The following is a 19,217-nucleotide window of genomic DNA, read 5'->3' as shown; positions in this document are numbered from 1 at the left end:
GTCGGTTGCAGGACTATGGACATTAGTCAGATAGAATAAAGAGATGGAACAAACTCTGAACTTCTGTTGTGACGAAGAGCTGTTGTTACACACGCTGGTCGGAACTTTTTTTTCTATCAGTAGTTGCAATATGGAGGATTTTCCGTTCTTAATCTTTGTACAATCTTTTTCGGATCTTAGACTTGTGTGTTTGTTCTGTCAGATGTATCAAGAAGTAGAATTGTGGAATTTGTTTTATTTTCCTTTTTTTTTTTTGTGGTTTATTGATCAAGCAGTTGTGTTGTTCACAAGTTCTCGTCTTCCGTTCTTCATTTTGGTAATGAAAAATTACAGAAACATGCAAATGCTTGGCTTCGTTATTATCTTGTTGCGTGTGTGGTAAGGTGTATTGTATTTATGTAGGTAGGTTTTGGTAGGACAAGAGTATTTCAATTTGTTCTGTCAGAGCCATTGTTCTGTGCGGTGGCTGCATATGGCATCAGGCAACCGAGTGGAACCAACTTCGCAGGGACAGTATCTGCGGATCCCGTTGTATTTTTGACTCGTGAGAAGTGCCGCATGCCTTGTGTGGTCCGAGTGGCCGACCTAAGAATTTCTTCACCATAGGCGCCTGCTTGGCTGTTGAAAATACAATTCAAATTATCAAAATTCTCACAAAATAACAAATAAATTATAACTAAGAATTAGGTAAAATATATAGTATAAAATCTACTCATCAAAATACCCCCAAACTTAGCTTTTTACTTGTCCTCAAGCAAAACAAAACTAGAAAACAAAAACTAAAGTTTACAAACTAAAACTTAAACAAAACTGGCTAAGACAATTTTCACCTTCAAGTTGCCAATCATAAAAAACAAAAATTTGAACATCTTTCAGAAAGTTCCAACTAATCCCACCATAGGGTCCAAGCTATTTATAATCAATTAGAAAAGAATTCATGAACTTCCTTTGGTGTAAAATGAACCAACAAAATTAAGGAGACTCGACTAAAATCCCTACCTCTTGTTGTTTTTATTCAAACATATTCAAACTTCAAACACAAATTTTTTCCTTTTTTCTTTTCACCTTTTCTCAGTTTTTTGTTTATCATTTTTTTCTCCTTTTTTTAGCAATAGTGATGGTCGTGCAATGCTAGTTTCATTAAGCTTTTGATTTAACTCATGTAACGAGTTTTAGGTCAATGACTTCCCAGCCAAAAGGCTTTAGGGCACTAGGTTAGAACACCCCTAAGGACTTACTAACTCAAACTGAAAATGCTACGAAATCAACTAACCACTCTTCCCCATGCCAAGACTCAACCTTTTGATGCGAGAATCACTATTGATCATGCAAGATTGGCCCGGTTACTAAGCAAAGTCTCAGTAGAACAATTATTAATTTATTGATAACAATTATTTATAACAAAAGCTAAAACTTTATTTAGAACAAAAATTAAAATTAACTCAGACGAAATGTAAGAGTTTCAATCTCACTCCCCACAAACCATGTTGGTGTGCATGTGCAAATTTTCAAAGTATAACTCATGAATTAGTGTCTAAGTAACAATAAATAGAAAAGACTTTATTGTGGAATTAACATTCACCATGTCCATTTGTTCTAAAGTTTAAAATAATATATAGATTTACTAACTCAAAAATTAAAAACCTAAAATTTATACTTTCCCAGCCCCAAACTTAAACGGAACTTTGTCCTCAAAGTGTGGAAAATAAATAAAAATAAAGAAAGCGACAAAAAGAATATAGTCGATAAAAACAACCTGAACTAAAATAACATGAAAAGAAAATTAAAGAGAAAATAACTAAAACAAAAAAGAGTTAGCAGAAAAACAAAATAAATGAGAAAAGACTAAGGAATACGTGCATTCATGCTAATGAATATCTGTGAAATTCTGTGCTGCATCTCTGTGATTTATCTCTATGAATATGATTTCTGCATGCTCATGAATCTGTACTTGTGTGTGCTTGCATGTCTCTACTGATGTATCTGTGAGCAAACACGTGCATGAAACTTGATCTGCCATACGTGGACCCTTCTGCACACGTGTGTCAAACTCTCGCAACAGCATCTATAAAAGCTGATTTAGCAGCTTCAATCTTCATTTCACAAACCCGAGCGTGCTAGCAGCTGCATTCTTTTCATCTCCTCCCTGCCTGAAACGAAACCCAGGCCGCTGCAACTTTATTTTTGTAATTGAAATAAAAGCACGAAAATAAAAAGAAAAACGTTAGAAAAAATTGGGTTGCCTCATAATAAGCGCTTTAGTTAAAGTCTATAGATAGATGGATTGGAAGGACGTCGTTGATCACGTCACTTGTTCTTTTAGAATCAACCACTCCTTAGCAGCATCGTAAGGCGACAGTAAGTACATAATGTGTTGATTTTTTATCAATTATGCATTTAAATTCAGTTGCTGAATTCTTCATATCAGCACTTCTATGTGAATGAATCTTTGTAATCCAATTGGGTCCCTTCCAGCGAGGCTTACGTCTCTGTCGAATTAACTTGAACGTTGTATTTAATACCCACAACCTCTGCACTGGCAAAATTTCTCTACGAGAAATTTGGCTTTCACGAAACTGACCCTAATTTTCTTTAAATTTGATGGACTAGGCTGATGGTCTAACACCCTGCCCTCGAAATATTTATTTTCAGGAAATAGTTCCGATGATAGGCCCAATTCAAAGTCTTGTTTAATTTGATATCATTACACATTATTCTTTCATTAAAAGTTCCTTAATTACTCATAAAAGTCTACCACTAAATTTACTTATAAAAAAACATACGTTTATATTTTTAGTTTAACACCAATTTCTCCTCTTCACTTTAATTTCCCAACAAGAGGTCAAAACTCGATTAATTAACCTCGTTTATTGTATGGCTGCATCTAACTTCTCGTTAGACTACCTATGTACCCTTCAGAGGGATCAAGCCATTCGTAGTTCACATTTAAATTTCAAATTCAGTTCCGAAAAATATTCTATTAACTGAAATATCCAACATTAGTGTTAATAATCGAAACATGCCAAATGGATATCAAATACGTACTTAGAATATTGAAATTCACATTTAGAATATTGACATTCACATAAAAAGACAGTGTCGGCTCACTGGCCATGCGCCGCCACATTCACCACTGCGGGTGGCGGTTGGTCGCCCTGACTCGCGAGAAAATTCAACTATCACAAAAAAATACTAAATTTTGCAGGAATGTACAACTCAAGGAGAGGAACATTTTTCATACCTAAGCCGAACCTAGTTTGGCAGGGAAGTGGCTGGAAAAGGCCTCGAAACGTCGAAAACCCTGAAAAGAGGTGAACCTCGATCTGTCAATTCCAGTGATCGGCCTCCCTAACCAAGGCCTGGCCTTTGTTCCTGAGGGTGAGGGGAGTCCATTGATGGTGGTGGTGGTGGGAGTTTTCTTCAGGTTTGATGGATTGCCACCACAAACCCGGTCGTACCCCACCCGTGCAGTTTCACAATTTCTAAGGTCAAATTTCATCAAATTTTGGGGTGAAATGGGTAGAGGGAAGGCCATGGAGTGTTTTCCCAAGGGTGGTTTGACATGGTTCGTCGGAAAAACTGACGAAAACCACCGAAGAAGGTGATGGGAACCGGGACGGGTCACCAAGTTTAAGTGATCCGGTGTTCCCACATTCATACACATTATACCAATCATACAATTCAAACCACATATCATAAACATTTCCAAGCTACAGTCGAATCACAATTAATAAACATAGATCAATGGCTAAAGCAAAAATAACAATTCAATAGAAATCACCCATATTATAGTCACTCACTAACCAACGTAGGCCCACTAGACTTCATTTAGTCTATAATAGTACAAATTTAGTATTTAAAAAAATGATTCTAAACATGTTTACCAAAAGTCAACTTTCAATCAACGGTGGGGTCCACAACCCTAGTAATCTAATCCGGAAGATCCGCCTATCATATTTTTGATCCGTAATTTCTCAAGAGTCTCATTAACCATCTAGAACAGTATTCTAAAATTTTGGAATGATCAAACAGTCAGATCTCCACCAATTGCTAAAATTACGTGGCGGTCGACATTTGATCTAACAAACTTAGAAATTCAATTTGGGAAGATCCATACATCGGATTCCCGATCTGTAAGTTCCTAAGATCCTTAAATATTATGCACTATAATGCATTAGAGTTTGGTGACGATTCAACGGTCGGATAGTCGAATCATAAAAGGGTCAAGTGGTTTAATATTCCATACTAAGTTCAAACTATTGAACTATATCAACGGCTATCAAATTTGAAATTAGAAAATCAAATTTAACTTAAAAAGGTAGTGTCGGCCCACAGGCCACGTGCCGCCGCAAGTTGCGGTTTCCGGTGAACAAAAACCCCAAATTCCGACCAACTCTAAAATTCACCAAATTTTGTAAAAATGTACAACTCAAAGAGAGGAATATTTTTCATACCTGGTCCAAAGTCCAATTCGGCTAGGAAACGCCTAAAAACCACGCCGATTTGCCGAAAACCTTTGAAATGGTGTGCTTCAATTCATCAAATTATCAACTCCACTGAGCCCATACTTGTTTGGGGTTTGCTTCTGGGTCTAAGGGAAAAATTTTGGTGGTGATAATCACTGGAATACCTTTCAGAAACGGCGAATCGCCGCAATGCACCCCACGAAGCCCTTGGCTTCAATTCTCGCGAAATATGACCAAATTGATATCAGATTTTTGATGAAAATGGAAGAGGGAAGATTTTGGGGTATTTCTTAGGTGTTTAATTGGTGTAATTCACCAGATTTTGGCCTGGAAATGCATCGGAAACCCTTGTTTTCGTCAGGTTGGGAAGCAGCAAAATGGGTCGAGGCAATTCCATGCTTCTCCTCTCCCTCCTTTTCCCTCCTTCCTTCCCTTTCTCATTGGTCCTTTCCCCCATCCTTTCTCTCCCGCAACTCTCATTTTCCTTCTCTCTTACTTCTATCTGGCAGCTTCTAATCTTTTTTTTTTCTTTCTTTTCTTTTCTTTTCTCTTCTAATTGGTCCCTTTCCAAAGTAATTGGAACCCCAAAAATATTAATTCCTTATTTTATTTAAGAAACTTCTAACGTCCGTAACTTCTCATTCCTCATTTCAATTCATGAACGTCCTTTGCCTATGTGCTTGTGGTGTCGAGCTCAATTCGAAAACATTAAGAGTGACCCCCGAAGGTCTACGAATTATAAATAATTATTTTTCAAAAATTCAAACTTTGTACTTAAGTAATTAAAATAAAAAATTAATTTAAATTCGCAAAAATACTATAAAATACCACGAATACGAAATACGTAAATTACAATAGTGAAATCCAAGAACGGGATTTCACAATCATAGTTTTTCCCACAGTTTAATGCTTGAATCTGAAATCCTTGGTTGGTTATTTCAAAGTACAACTTAGTTGATTCCAACAATTTAGAGAGTTCGGCCTCCATCGAAAGCTTGTGTGGCACATTAGGCTGCGCAAAATACTGCTCAAGATGCTTTTTCAAACTTGGAGTGTAGAATTCTGCATAGGGATTTTTCCAATGCCTTTTTGAGTCAATTCTCATGTTGATATGCTTTTGGACAAACTCAGGAAAATATTCTTTTTCAGGGCACTGCAAAATTTCACGGGTCTTCAAACAACAAAGTGCACAAATTGTAGGTTTAATTCCATAAAACCCCATTCTGCAGATGTGACCCATAAAGGTGATCCTCCTAGTTGTACATCGAATCCAGGATAAGGTACAAATTCCATCGTTGCACTGCTCTCAAAATCAACAAGTTGTAACCTAAAAAAAAAAAAAAAAATCAAGTAAATAAAAGTTAGGTACAAAAATAATTAACTAATAATATGATAAGCACAAATTATTTAAAAAAATTCCCGGCAACGATGCCAATTTTTTGATAGGATCTTTACCACATGCAAAAGTAGGGATAAAAACACTTAAAAATACTTGTAAGAGTACAAGGTAATCGTAGTATAGTCGGCTCTAGTAAGGTCGTTCTCCACATGGATTGAATGAAGAATTTATGTAAAAATCAAATCTTAATTAATTACTTGAAAACAAAGTTTGGAAAGGGTTGATTTTATGACCTAAAATATTAAAAAAAAAAAAATTAAAGTGATTAAATAAGTTAGCAAAGTAAACAAAACAAAAGAAAATGTTTTTAAAACCAAATTGTAAAAGCCTAGGGTTCAGCTGTCACCTTAACAATCTTATGTAATTTTACTAATTACATATGAATTACACATGCAACTTTGAAGGTTAGGTTTTCCTAATGCATATTATCCTCATGATATTTAAGTAAGAACATATATCTAATATGCAATCCATCAGTGATACTCTAATCAAATGTAAGCATGCAAGACTCATTAAGTTACATGAAAACATTTTGAAAAACCATGCAACCCTTAAGAGCGTGATATTCACCTTAGGTGAAATTACCATTATCAATCACAAGAAGCAATACTCAATCTTCCGGTGATATTCCGACCGAATTGCATCCGATTACTTATCTAAACATCATAATGGTAGCTAATCATTAAGACATAGAAACAGTTTAAACACAGTGATTAACAATTTAAAGTAAGCGTGCATAACATCATAAGCAATTGAATAAAGACTACATATTCATGCTAAAACTCGTGGCCTCGCCCTAGCAAAGAAAAATTAGTTACGAACAGTCATAAAACAAAATGAATTTTATTGAAATTAGAAAAAGGATAGAAAGCACCTTGAAAGAAGAATACAAATCGTCAAAGCCTAGCCAAGTTCTCCAAATTGATGCGTTCTTAAACCTAATGGCTAAATAGCCTTGTTTATACTACTAGAAAATAAAATCATTCCTAGAAAAAGTTTTACAATAAAACTAGGAAAGTAAATAAATTTAAAAAAACTAGGAAACATAGTCCCAAACTGATGAAATCTGCCCAGAATCTGTACAGTCACGTTTTGGATCCAAATCTCCTCCAAATCTGGCTTATCATAGCTCATTTTGAAGCTAGGAATAATCTGAACACTTCTCCAGAAAGGCCTAAACCCAAAAGAGGTCATCTTAGGTTCCAAAAATTACAATGAAGCCAAAAAAGTCGCTTTCTAACATCGCGCATTGCTCATTTATTTAATTGCTAGAAAATAATCACTTGATAGAAAAATATGATATTTTGACATGATCAAGCTAAGCGACTCACATACGTTCTCCAATTAAAATTACTCCAAAATTCATCCATTTGGTCACCCTTTTTCCCAAAGGAAGTTGAAAGTCTTACATTAAAAATTCAATTCAAAATATCATAATTCTCACAATATAACAAATAAATTAGGCTTTTTTTATTAGCACCCCACATAATGTTGAATGCACCTCACATTAAAATTTAATTTAAGAGGCTTATGTAACCTACTATGTAATGACAATTTCAACCTTATGAGATTTAAAGAAAATAAGAAATTTCTAAATACACCCCAAATTACTTTTAACGTATTATTTATCTTCTTCAACTATTAAAACCGCTCTCACCCTCCACTCCATTGTTGAATAAAATTCTAACTATTGAAACTATAAACACGTTGATTGAGAAAAAATTTAATGAATGGAACACGATATCAATATTTCGGGAGCTTCACATGAGGTAAATTTTCATATTTGTCATTGTTTTAATTATTCAACGACATCGGTAATTATTTAAGTCTGCTTTTACTTTCCATACTACCCAATTTCATAGGAGGCCAACCCAGCAATGCCTTTTCTGTTCTTATTCATCTTCTAGGGTTTACTTTTGCTCTGTTAGGTTCCTCCTAGTTGCCATTTTTTAGCAAAAGGCTTAAGAGAAAGGAGATTGGTTGTGATGACCCAATGAAACTCAAGCTCAACAAATTGGATTGTAGACTTCTCTTTTTAGAGAATGTTAGGTTTTAATCCCAAGTCAATTTAATTTATAAAAATTGAAAATGAGTATTATAAGATTTGAAGAATGTGGGGTGTATGTGGAAAATATTAGGTGTACGAGAATGTGGGGTGTAAGGGTATTATAAGAAAGTATGTGGGGTGTATTAAGATAATTTTTAATTGAAAAAACAAATATGAAGTGTATTAAGTATGTGGGGTTTAATCAACAATATGTGAGGTGTTAATAGAATGAGCCATAAATGATAACTAAGAATTGGATAAGATATATAGTATAAAGCTGTCATTTTCTATTATTCAACAAGTTATCAAAAAGTCTTTTTTTGGAAACTTAAGAAATTTTCTATTATTCAACAAGTTAGTCTCTTTTTGGAAACTTTAGAAAGGAGATATTTGAAAAACTAAACCCTTCTTCTACTACCATAGGAGCATGCTTGGCTGTCATTTTCTAAATTTCGATTATCAACAAGTTATCAAAAAGTCAAATTTTTGGAAACTTAAGAAAGGGGATATTTGGAAAACTAAACCCTTCTTCTAACAAGAAATACTAGGTCACATCTCAAGGCTTTCGTTTAGGTAGGGCTATTCATGAAACACTCGTCAATGCCTTCGCCTTTTAAAACAATATCCAAGCAGACTTGACCATTTCTTCGAGTCCCTTTCGAGCAATCCTTAAACCCATTTGAGTTGTTAAGGGCTTGTTTGGTATCCTACTTAAGTTCAACTTTATTAACTTAAATACACTTTTTGAGTTTGAGGCTTTGAATTATTGTTTGGTAGGACTCCTTTTAAAAATTGGATTCAAAACTAACTTAAAAATATCGGCTATTTCTTAAAAACACTAAAAGTGAGTTTTTAGACTTTTCTTGCTCTCTCCTCAACATTTTCTTTTGCTCCTTCCTAACCTTCTCTTTTTTTCTCTCCCAACCCTCTCTTTCTTCTCTTCCCACGTCAGACCTTGTCTTCTCTCTCTTTAGCTTTTGTCTTGTCTCTGTCTCTCATCACTCTCTTTCTTCTCACTCCTTTCTCACCATAATTTTTTGCTCTCTCCCTATCCTTCTCGTCCTCTCCTTGTCTTTCTCTCTCCTTGCCAACTATTTCCTCTCTCTTTTCTCCTTCCCAATTATTTCTCTCCTCCAATTTTTGTTAAAGGAAGTTTGAATTCAAACTAAAAAAAATTATTTTTAAAAATTCAACCAAACATATTTATGAAATTTTGAGACTTAAAAGAAAACTGTTTAAGTGATGTTATTTGAAAATTATTTTTAGAAACAATCAAAGTTTTTGGGTAGGATATATACCAAACATGCTCTAAAATTCTGCAAAAAATTGGAATGGATTGAACCCATCTTTCACAAGGAGTAACAGATTGAGCTACCCTGTGAAGTTGGTAAAAGAAATATAGCATATTATCTTATCTGAATGAAGACTAAAGCTTAACAGAAAATTAATTAACAGAGAAACAATTTTTCTGAGAAACCATTAATATTTTTTCTGGCTTATTCTATTAACACTCCACATATTGTTGATTAAACCCACATACTTAATATACCTTATATTTGCTTTTTCAATTAAAAATTATCTTAATACACCCCACATACTTTCTCGTAATACCCTTACACCCCACATTCTCATACACCTAATATTTTCCACATACACCACCCCACATTCTTCAAATCTTATGATACTCATTTTCAATTTTTATAAATTAAATTGACTTGGGATTAAAACCCTAACATTCTCTAAAAAGAGAAGTCTACAATCCAATTTGTTGAGCTTGAATTTCATTGGGTAATCACAACCAATCTCCTTTTCTGTGTCTCTTAAGCCTTTTGCGAACAAAAAAGGATTTCGGCTAAAAAATGGCAATTGGGAGGAACCTAACAGAGCAAAAGTAAACCCCAGAAGATGAATAAGAACGGAAAAGGCATTGTTGGGTTGGCCTCCTATGAAATTGGGTAGTATGGACAGTAAAAGCAGGCTTAAATAATTACCGATGTCGTTGAATAATTAAAACAATGACAAATATGAAAATTCACCTCATGTGAAGCTCTCGAAATATTGATATCATGTTCCATTTGTTAAATTTTTTCTCAATCAATGTGTTTACAGTTTCAATGGTTAGAATTTTATTCAACAATGGAGTGGAGGGTGAGAGGGGTTTTAATAGTTGAAGAAGATAAATAATACGTTAAAAGTAATTTGGGGTGTATTTAGAAATTTCTTATTTTCTTTAAATCTTATAAGGTTGAAATTGTATTTACATAGTAGGTTACATAAGCCACTTAAATTAAATTTTAATGTGAGATGCATTCAACATTATGTGGAGTGCTAATAAAAAAAAGCCTTTGTTTTTTCAAGGACAAACCAATCATATTAATGGACACATTTATCGTGTACTTGGGTGCTTGGATGCACAATTATCTATTCCAGTGGTTTCACGCAATTGGTTACTTGCACGCCTAATTATCCATTCAAGTGAGTAACCGATACTGTACGTTCTTTGTGCCAAAAATGATGTATTAATTTTTTTTTTCTTGTCAAACGATAAGTTTGTTAGATTAGAGAGCTAGTGGAGTTTGAATCCATTAGTAAATGAAACTTTATAAGCTCGTTTGGAAATATTTTGTAAAATGGCTAAAAGCATTTTTGGTGTAAATGTTTTTGGAATTGATTCTTAATGAAAATGCAAGTAATTCTTGAAAAAGAACTTAAAGTGCTTTCTAGAAGAAACACATACGAAAACACTTTAAGTGCTTTTGAAACTCGATAATATATATTTTCTCAAAAAATGGTCTAAGGCATTTAAAAATATTTCCAAATGAGTTATATATCTTTGAAAATAATATAAAAATGAAAATCTATATAGGGATATATTAAAAAGTGATCCAACCATAATATATAATCTTCTGTCGAAAATATTTCAAGAATTTTATGGATATAGAGACAATGTTGAAAGAATCCTATAAGAATCCAATGAACGAATTCGATCTTCAATTTAAAATATTTACACTAGTGGATACCACAAAATCTTATTTTATACTTAATGGAAGTATAATATTAACTCTTAGTGTTTGTATAATCTACCGTTTTGATGCGATATGCATTTTACGAAACTTTTTTCAATGATTTAACCATCAAACTTATTTGTACACACTCCGAGATCGCATACGTAAAAAATCACAAAAAGCAAACATTCAAAGATTAGGTAACAAAACAAAAGTTTTCGACGGTTATAAACGAAAAATCATAATTTAACGGTTATTTTAGCTCCGATTTTGATGATTTTTTACAGTTACACTCGTCAACCCTATAAGAATGCAATGAATAAATTTGATTTTCATTTTAAAATATTTACATTAGTGGATACCACAAAATCTTATTTTATACTTAATGGAAGTATAACATGAACTCTTAAGTGTTTATTTAATCTACCGTTTTGACATGATATACATTCTATGAAACTTTTTTAAATGATCTAACCGTCAAACTTATTTGTACACACTCCGGCATTGCATACATAAAGAATCGTAAAAAACAAACATTCAGAGATTACGTAAAGAACAAAAGTTTTCGACGGTTATAAATAAAAAATCACAATTTAACGGTTATTTTAGCTCCGATTTTAATGATTTTTTACAGCTACACTCCTCGACCCTATAAGAATGCAATGAATAAATTGGATCTTCAATTTAAAATATTTACACTAGTGGATACCACAAAATCTTATTTTATACTTAATGGAAGTATAACATTAACTCTTAAGTGTTTATTTAATCTACCGTTTTGACGCGATACACATTCTATGAAACTTTTTCCAATGATCTAACCGTCAAATTTGTTTGTACACACTCCGAGATCGCATGTGTAAAAAATCACAAAAAGCAAACATTCAGAGATTAGGTAACAAAACGAAAATTTTCGACGGTTAAAAACGAAAAATCACAATTTAACGGTTATTTTTGCTCCGATGTTGATGATTTTTTTACAGCTACACTCGTCAACCCTATAAGAATGCATTAACGAATTCGATCTTCAATTTAAAATATTTACACTAGTGGATACTACAAAATCTTACTTTATACTTGATGGGGAAGTATAACATTAACTGTAAGTGTTTGGTTAATCTACTGTTTTGATGCGATACGCATTCTACGAAACGTTTTTCAACGATCCAACCGTCAAACTTATTTTTACACACTCCGAGATTGCATACGTAAAAAATTGCAAAAAAACAAACATTCAAATATTAGGTAACGGAACAAAAGTTTTCGATGGTTATAAACGAAATATCACAATTTAATGGTTATTTTAGCTTCGATTTTGATGATTTTTTATAGCTACACTCCTCGACCCTATAAGTGTGACATCCCACATCGCCCAAGGGAATCATCCTTGTATGTATATTCCTATCCCTACCTAGCACGAAGCCTTTTGGGAGCTCACTGGCTTCGGATTCTGTAGGAACTTCGAAGTTAAGCGAGAAGGGGGCTAGAGCAATGCCATGATGGGTGACCCACTGAGAAGTTGCTCGTGAGTTTCCAAAAACAAAACCATGAGGGAATGATAAGCCCAAAGCGGACAATATTGTGCTACGGCGGTGGAGTCAGGCCCAGGAAGTGGTCCCGCCTGGGCCGGGATTGTGACATCCCACATCGCCCATGGGAGTGATCCTTATATGTATATTCATATCCCTACCTAGCACGAGGCCTTTTGGGAGCTCACTGGCTTCAGGTTCCGTAGGAACTCCGAAGTTAAGCGAGAAGGGGGCTAGAGCAATCTCATGATGGGTGACCCACTGGGAAGTTGCTCGTGAGTTTCCAAAAATAAAACCGTGAGGGAATGGTAAACCCAAAGCGGACAATATTGTGCTACAGTGGTAGAGCGGGCTCGGGAAGTGATCCGCCCTGAGCCGTAATGTGTCAATAAGAATGCAATGAATAAATTTAATTTTCAATTTAAAATATTTACACTAGTGGATACCACAAATCTTACTTTATACTTGATGGAAGTATAATATTAACTCTTAAGTGTTTGTTTAATCTACCGTTTTGATGCGATATGCATTCTACGAAACTTTTTCAACGATCCAACCATAAAACTTATTTGTACACACTTCGAGATTGCATACATAAAAAATTGTAAAAAAACAAACATTCAGAGATTACGCAACGGAACAAAAGTTTTCGACGGTTATAAATGAAAAATCACAATTTAACGGTTATTTTAGCTCCGATTTTAATGATTTTTTTTGCAGCTACACTCCTCGACCCGATTTTAATGAAAAATCACAATTTTAAAGATTTTAATGATTTTTTACAGCTCCGATTATATAAGAAAAAAATATTTAAAGCATGTGTTTATTTTTAATCAATATAACATTTGAAAATATTAAAATCAGACATGATAGAGTACACCACATGTTCATGTATGTTTATGTGTTAGACAATATGCTTTGTGATGCATTGAAAAAAAATTGTTTGAATTTCTTTGTATCTTGTTCCTTGCCTGTGAGGGAGCATAATCCTTATTACAAAAATGATAGAGTTTCAAATTGCAGTCTGCTGTTATTATTCTCTCAGAAAATTTATGGCTCGTGGGAATTGGGTTCATTAGATTTTAGGGTCATGAGTGAAATTTTTTTTTTAAAATAAGTGTTTATTTATTTATTTTTAATAAATATAACATATTAAAATAATAAAATTTTCATTTATGTCGGTTATAACCGTCAGAATACTAAAATAATAACCGCCAGAAAGTAAAATAATAAAATAATCAATTTTTGTCGGTTATAAGCGCAACCGACAATATTTTTTTGATATCCACCATTAAATATCCGTCAGGACTTTATATCGGATATAACCGACATGATTTTTTTAATATCGATCCGCCACCTAAAGCTAACATTGTAGTAGTGTATGCTAGTACTAGTTCGATAAATTATTTAATCATGTCGTGGATAATAAGTTTCATTGACTGCCATTTGTTGCGTTTGAAAATGACAGTGACTTCTGCCCTCTTTTGTTGTAGGGATTGTATGTGTATATAGTTGTTTGTTTGCATGCATTGGAGAACAAAGGAAGAAAACACGATAAATTATTTAATCATGTCGTGGATAATAAGTTTCATTGACTGCCATTTGTTGCGTTTGAAAATGACAGTGACTTCTGCCCTCTTTTGTTGTAGGGATTGTATGTGTATATAGTTGTTTGTTTGCATGCATTGGAGAACAAAGGAAGAAAATGTGGAGGCTGAAAATTGGGGAGGGTGAAAATGACCCATTTTTGTTCAGCACAAACAATTTCACGGGGAGGCAGACATGGGAGTTTGACCCCTATGCAGGTACTCCTCAAGGCAAGAGCGTGCTGAGATTGAAGAGGCTCGTCAAAATGATGTATTAATTTTCTTTGTGCCAAAAATGATGTATTAATTTTATTTTCTTGTCAAACGATAAGATTGTTAGATTAGAGAGCTAGTGGAGTTCGAATCCAATGGTAAATGAAACTTTATGAGCCCGTTTGGAAATGTTTTGTAAAATGACTAAAAACATTTTTGGAATTTATTCTTAATGAAAATGAAAGCAATTCTTGAAAAAGACACTTAAAGTGCTTTTTAGAAGAAACACGTAAGAAAGCACTTCAAGTGTTTTGTAAAACTTGAAAATATTTTATCTAAAAGTTGTTTAAGTCATTTTAAAAATATTTTCAAATAAGCCATATATCTTTGAAAATAATATAAAAATGAAAATCTATGTAGGGATATAATAAAAAAGATGATCCAACCATAATATATAATCTTACTGTCGAAAGTATTTCAAGAATTTTATGGATACAGAGACAATGTTGAAAGAATCCTTAAAAGAGTAAACACTACAAGAATATTAATAGTGAATCTCCCACATATTATTTTGTTATATGCCATTTTCTAATGATGACACGTGAAAAGAAATTTGAACTGAGACGTTACGGGTGGGGATGAACTCATTCCATATAAGTCATTCTTGTGCAGAAAGTGAAAAATAATGTGCATAAGTAACCTGAGGCTCTGTCCTATGCTAGTACTAGTACGACAAGGCTATCTAAATCATTTAATCATGTCGTGCATAATAAGTTTCATTGACTGCCATTGTTTGCGTTTGAAAAGGACAGTGACTTCTGCCCTCTTTTGTTGTAGAGATTGTATGTGTATATGGTTGTTTCTTTGCATGCATTGGAGAACTAAGGAACAAAATGTGGAGGCTGAAAATGACCCATTTTTGTTCAGCACAAACACTAGTAAAAACAAAAAAAACCTTTGCGCGATGAAACATTAAACTTCATCACGCAAAATCTTGTGTGACGAAAAACACATCGTCGCACAAAATGACTTTGCGCAACGAAACATTAGACTTCGTCATGCAAAATCTTGCGCGACGAAACTTTGTGCGACGAAATTCTAAGCTTTGTTGTGCAAAGTCTTACGTGACGAAAAATATATAGTCCTCCAAAGTGACTTTGCATGACGAAAATTTAAACTTCGTCGCGCAAAGTCTTTAAAAAATAAATAACATAAAAACATTATTTGTTTAAATCTTTGCGCAACGTAATTCAAATATTTTGTCGCCTAAACCAATTTATTTTCATTTTTTATTTCGTACGCATAACACTTAAGAAATTGAATGGTATATTTATTTATTTATTAAGTAGCTTTAAATTTATTATTGTAGTTTGGATCGGGTTTTTGTTAGAAAAATATATTATTGTAGTTGGATCGGATTTTTGTTAGAAAAATACATTTTAAATTGACAATCAAATTAGTTCATTGTATTCATATAGGGTCAAGGAGTGTAACTGTAAAAAATCATCAAAATCAGAGTTGAAATAACTGTTAAATCGTGATTTTTCGTTTATAACCATCGAAAAGTTTTGTCTTGTTACTTGATATATGAATGTTTGTTCTTTGTGATTTTTGGTGTATATAATCTCGAAGTGTATACAAACAAGTTTGACGGTTGGATCGTTGAAACTAGTTTCGCAGCATGCGTATCCCATCAACAATTAATTCACTAATACTTAAGAGTTTATTTATATTTTCACTAAGTATAACATAAGATTTTGTGGTATCCACTAGTGTAAATATTTTAAATTGAAGATCGTATTTAGTCATTGTATTCATATAGGGTCAAGGAGTGTAGCTGTAAAAAAATCATCAAAATCGGAGTTAAAATAACCGTTAAATCGTGATTTTTCTTTTATAACTGTAAAAAAGTTTTGTCTCGTTACTTGATCTCTGAATGTTTGTTTCTTGTGATTTTTAGTGTATATGATCTTGAAGTATATAAAAACAAGTTTGACGGTTGGATCGTTGAACTAATTTGGTAGAATGCATATCCCATCAAAACAATAGATTCACTAACACATAAAGAGTTTATTTATATTTTCATTAAGTATAACATAAGATTTTGTGGTATCCACTAGTGTAAATATTTTAAATTGAAGATCTTCAGTCATTGTATTCATAAAGGGTCAAGGAGTGTAGCTGAAAATCATCAAAATCAGAGTTACAATAACCGTTAAATCGTGATTTTTCGTTTATAACCGTCAAAAAGTTTTGTCCCGTTACTTGATCTTTGAATGTTTTTTTTTTTTTTTTTTTTGTGATTTTTGGCGTATGTGATCTCGAAATATATACAAACAAGTTTGACGGTTGGATTGTTGAAACCAGTTTCGTAGAATGCGTATCCCATCAAAACAATAGATTCACTAACACTTATAGTTTATTTATACTTTCATTAATCCACTAGTGTAAATATTTTAAATTGAAGATCGAATTTAGTCATTGTATTCATATAGGATCAAGGAGTGTAGCTGTAAAAAAATCATCAAAATCGAAGTTAAAATAACCGTTAAATCGTGATTTTTTATTTATAACCGTTAAAAAGTTTTGTCCGTTACTTGATCTTTGTTTTTTGTAATTTTTGGCGTATATGATCTCGAAGTATGTATAAACAAGTTTGACAGTTGGATCGTTGAATGGTGTGTGTGTGTATATATATATATATATTAAGTAGCTTTAAATTTATTTATTTTCTAAGTATAACACTTAAGAAATTGAATGGTATATATATATTAACTAAGTAGCTTTAAATTTATTATTGTAGTGCTGATCGGGTTTTTGTTAGAAAAATATATTATTGTGTGTTTTATGTAAAAAAAAAAAAATTGAATTTGAAGGGAGCAAAGTCATGTTTTCAGTAAATTTTATTATTTATAAAAATTATTTTTATAAATTTGCACAACGAACCAATAATTCGTTGCGCAAAATCCTTTAATTTGGCCAGGAGTCAAAAATGGGACGAGGGATTTTTTTTTAAGACCTTGCGAGACCAATTTTTTGTCACACAAAACTAAGCGTGACCAAACTCTAAAAATTTGGGCGGCCACCAAAAATGGGACGCGGGAATTTTTTTTTAAAATTTTATTCAAGTGGTCACGCAAAACTTTGCGTGACCAACACTTTGTTGCGCAAAACTCTAAAAATTTGGGCGGGCAAAAAAATGGGACATGGGATTTTTTTTTATTTTAGACTTTGCGTGACCAATATTTCATCGCGCAAACTCATATCCTTCATCGCGCAAAGTGATATGGTTTTTAAAACCAAAATAACTCCTCCACAATTTTCTCAATGTCTTTCTCTACTCTTACCTCTCCTTTCTCTTTCCCTTTCCCCAAATCCAATCCTCTCTCTCACACTCACTCCTCTCACTTAATCTCTCTTCTCTCTCTTTACTATCTCTCACTCTCACTCACTCTCTCATCTCTCTCTCACTATCTCCTCTAATTCTTTCACACTCACTCCACCTCCCTCTCATTCTCACTCACTCTCAATCTTGCCAAAAGGTACATTCTCCCCAAATTTTAATTTTTTTCATTAGTATATGTTTTTGGTGCGGGGTTTGGGGTCGAGTATAGGATGAGGAATGGAGTTTGGGGTTGGATTTGGGGTATACCAATTTTAGGGGAGATTATTCCAATTTTTTGTTATTATTTTGTTATTTGACCATATATATTTTTTTTTGTAGGGAATCGTCGAGACTTTGACGGCTAAAGTTGAAGATTAGGACGCTATCGAAACATATTCCCCGCGACTACCACCGCATAGACTTGTATTAGGATTTTATTATTTTACCCTGTTAATTTATGCGTACATTTTGAATATATTATATATATTGGATAATTTGATCACTATTTTTCATATGTAATTTTATTTTGAATATGTCAATTTAAATTAAAGTGATTAAAAAAAATAAAATCATACAATTAAGTTAAATTAAAAAAAGTAAAAATTCGAAAAATCTTGTGCTACCAAATATTTCGTTGCATAAACAAAAAACCTTGTGTGACAAAATATTTCGTCGCGCAAAGCTTTGCGCAATGTTATCTTCATCGTGTAAAGTATATTTGCGCGACAAACTGCTTCATCACGCGAAGCTACTTTTTGTGACAAACTACTTGGTCGCACAAAGATATTTTGCATGACAAACTAATTTGTCGTGCAAGGTAGCTTTGCGCGACGAAGATTAATTTTCGTTGCGCAAACCCTATCGTCACGAGCTTTGTGAGACGAACCATGCGCAACCAAAATTTCGTCACACAAGATTTTGCACGACGAAATTGTACTTTGCGCAACAAACTTATTTCGTCACGCAAAATGTTTTTTGTAGTAGTGTAACAACTTCACGGGGAGGCAGACATAATGGGAATTTGACCCCCATCCAAGTACTCATAAAGAGCGTGCTAAGATTGAAGAGGCTCGTCAAAATGATGTATTAATTTTCCTTGTGCCAAAAATGATTTATTAACTTTTTTTCTTGTCAAACGATAAGTTTGTTAGATTAAAAGTTAGATTAGAGAGTCAGCGGAGTTCGAACCCATTAGTAAATGAAACTTTATGAGCTCGTTTGGAAATGTGTTGTAAAATGGCTAAAATCATTTTTGATGTAAATGTTTTCGGAATTGATTCTTAATGAAAAACAAGTAATTCTTGAAAAATCACTTAAAGTGCTTTCTAGAAGAAACACATTAGAAAGCACTTCAAGTGCTTTTGAAACTCGAAAATATTTTATCTAAAAGCGGCCTAAATCATTTTAAAAGTATTTCCAAATGAGCCATATATCTTTGAAAATAATATAAAAATGAAAATCTATATAGGGATATATTAAAAAAGATGATCCGACCATAATATATAGTCTTACTGTCGAAAATATTTCAAGAATTTTATGGATATAGAGACAATGTTAAAAAATCCTTAAAAAAGTAAGCACTACAAG

The 19,217-nt window shown here is 33.2% G+C and overlaps 1 protein-coding gene across 1 annotated transcript in view; it reads left to right on the top strand.

Annotated features, from left to right (window-relative positions):
* LOC137742066 (scarecrow-like protein 34) overlaps positions 1-19,217 on the top strand; it is a 60,647-nt gene that overhangs the window by 6,409 nt on the left and 35,021 nt on the right. The gene's annotated exons all lie outside the window — the stretch shown is intronic.

Source organism: Pyrus communis, chromosome 11 (assembly GCF_041283825.1).
Source record: "Pyrus communis isolate YQ-2024b chromosome 11, ASM4128382v1, whole genome shotgun sequence".
NCBI classification, from domain to species: Eukaryota; Viridiplantae; Streptophyta; class Magnoliopsida; order Rosales; family Rosaceae; genus Pyrus; species Pyrus communis.
The sequence above is the reverse complement of the archived record's forward strand: the minus strand, read 5'-3'. Positions and strand labels throughout refer to the sequence as shown.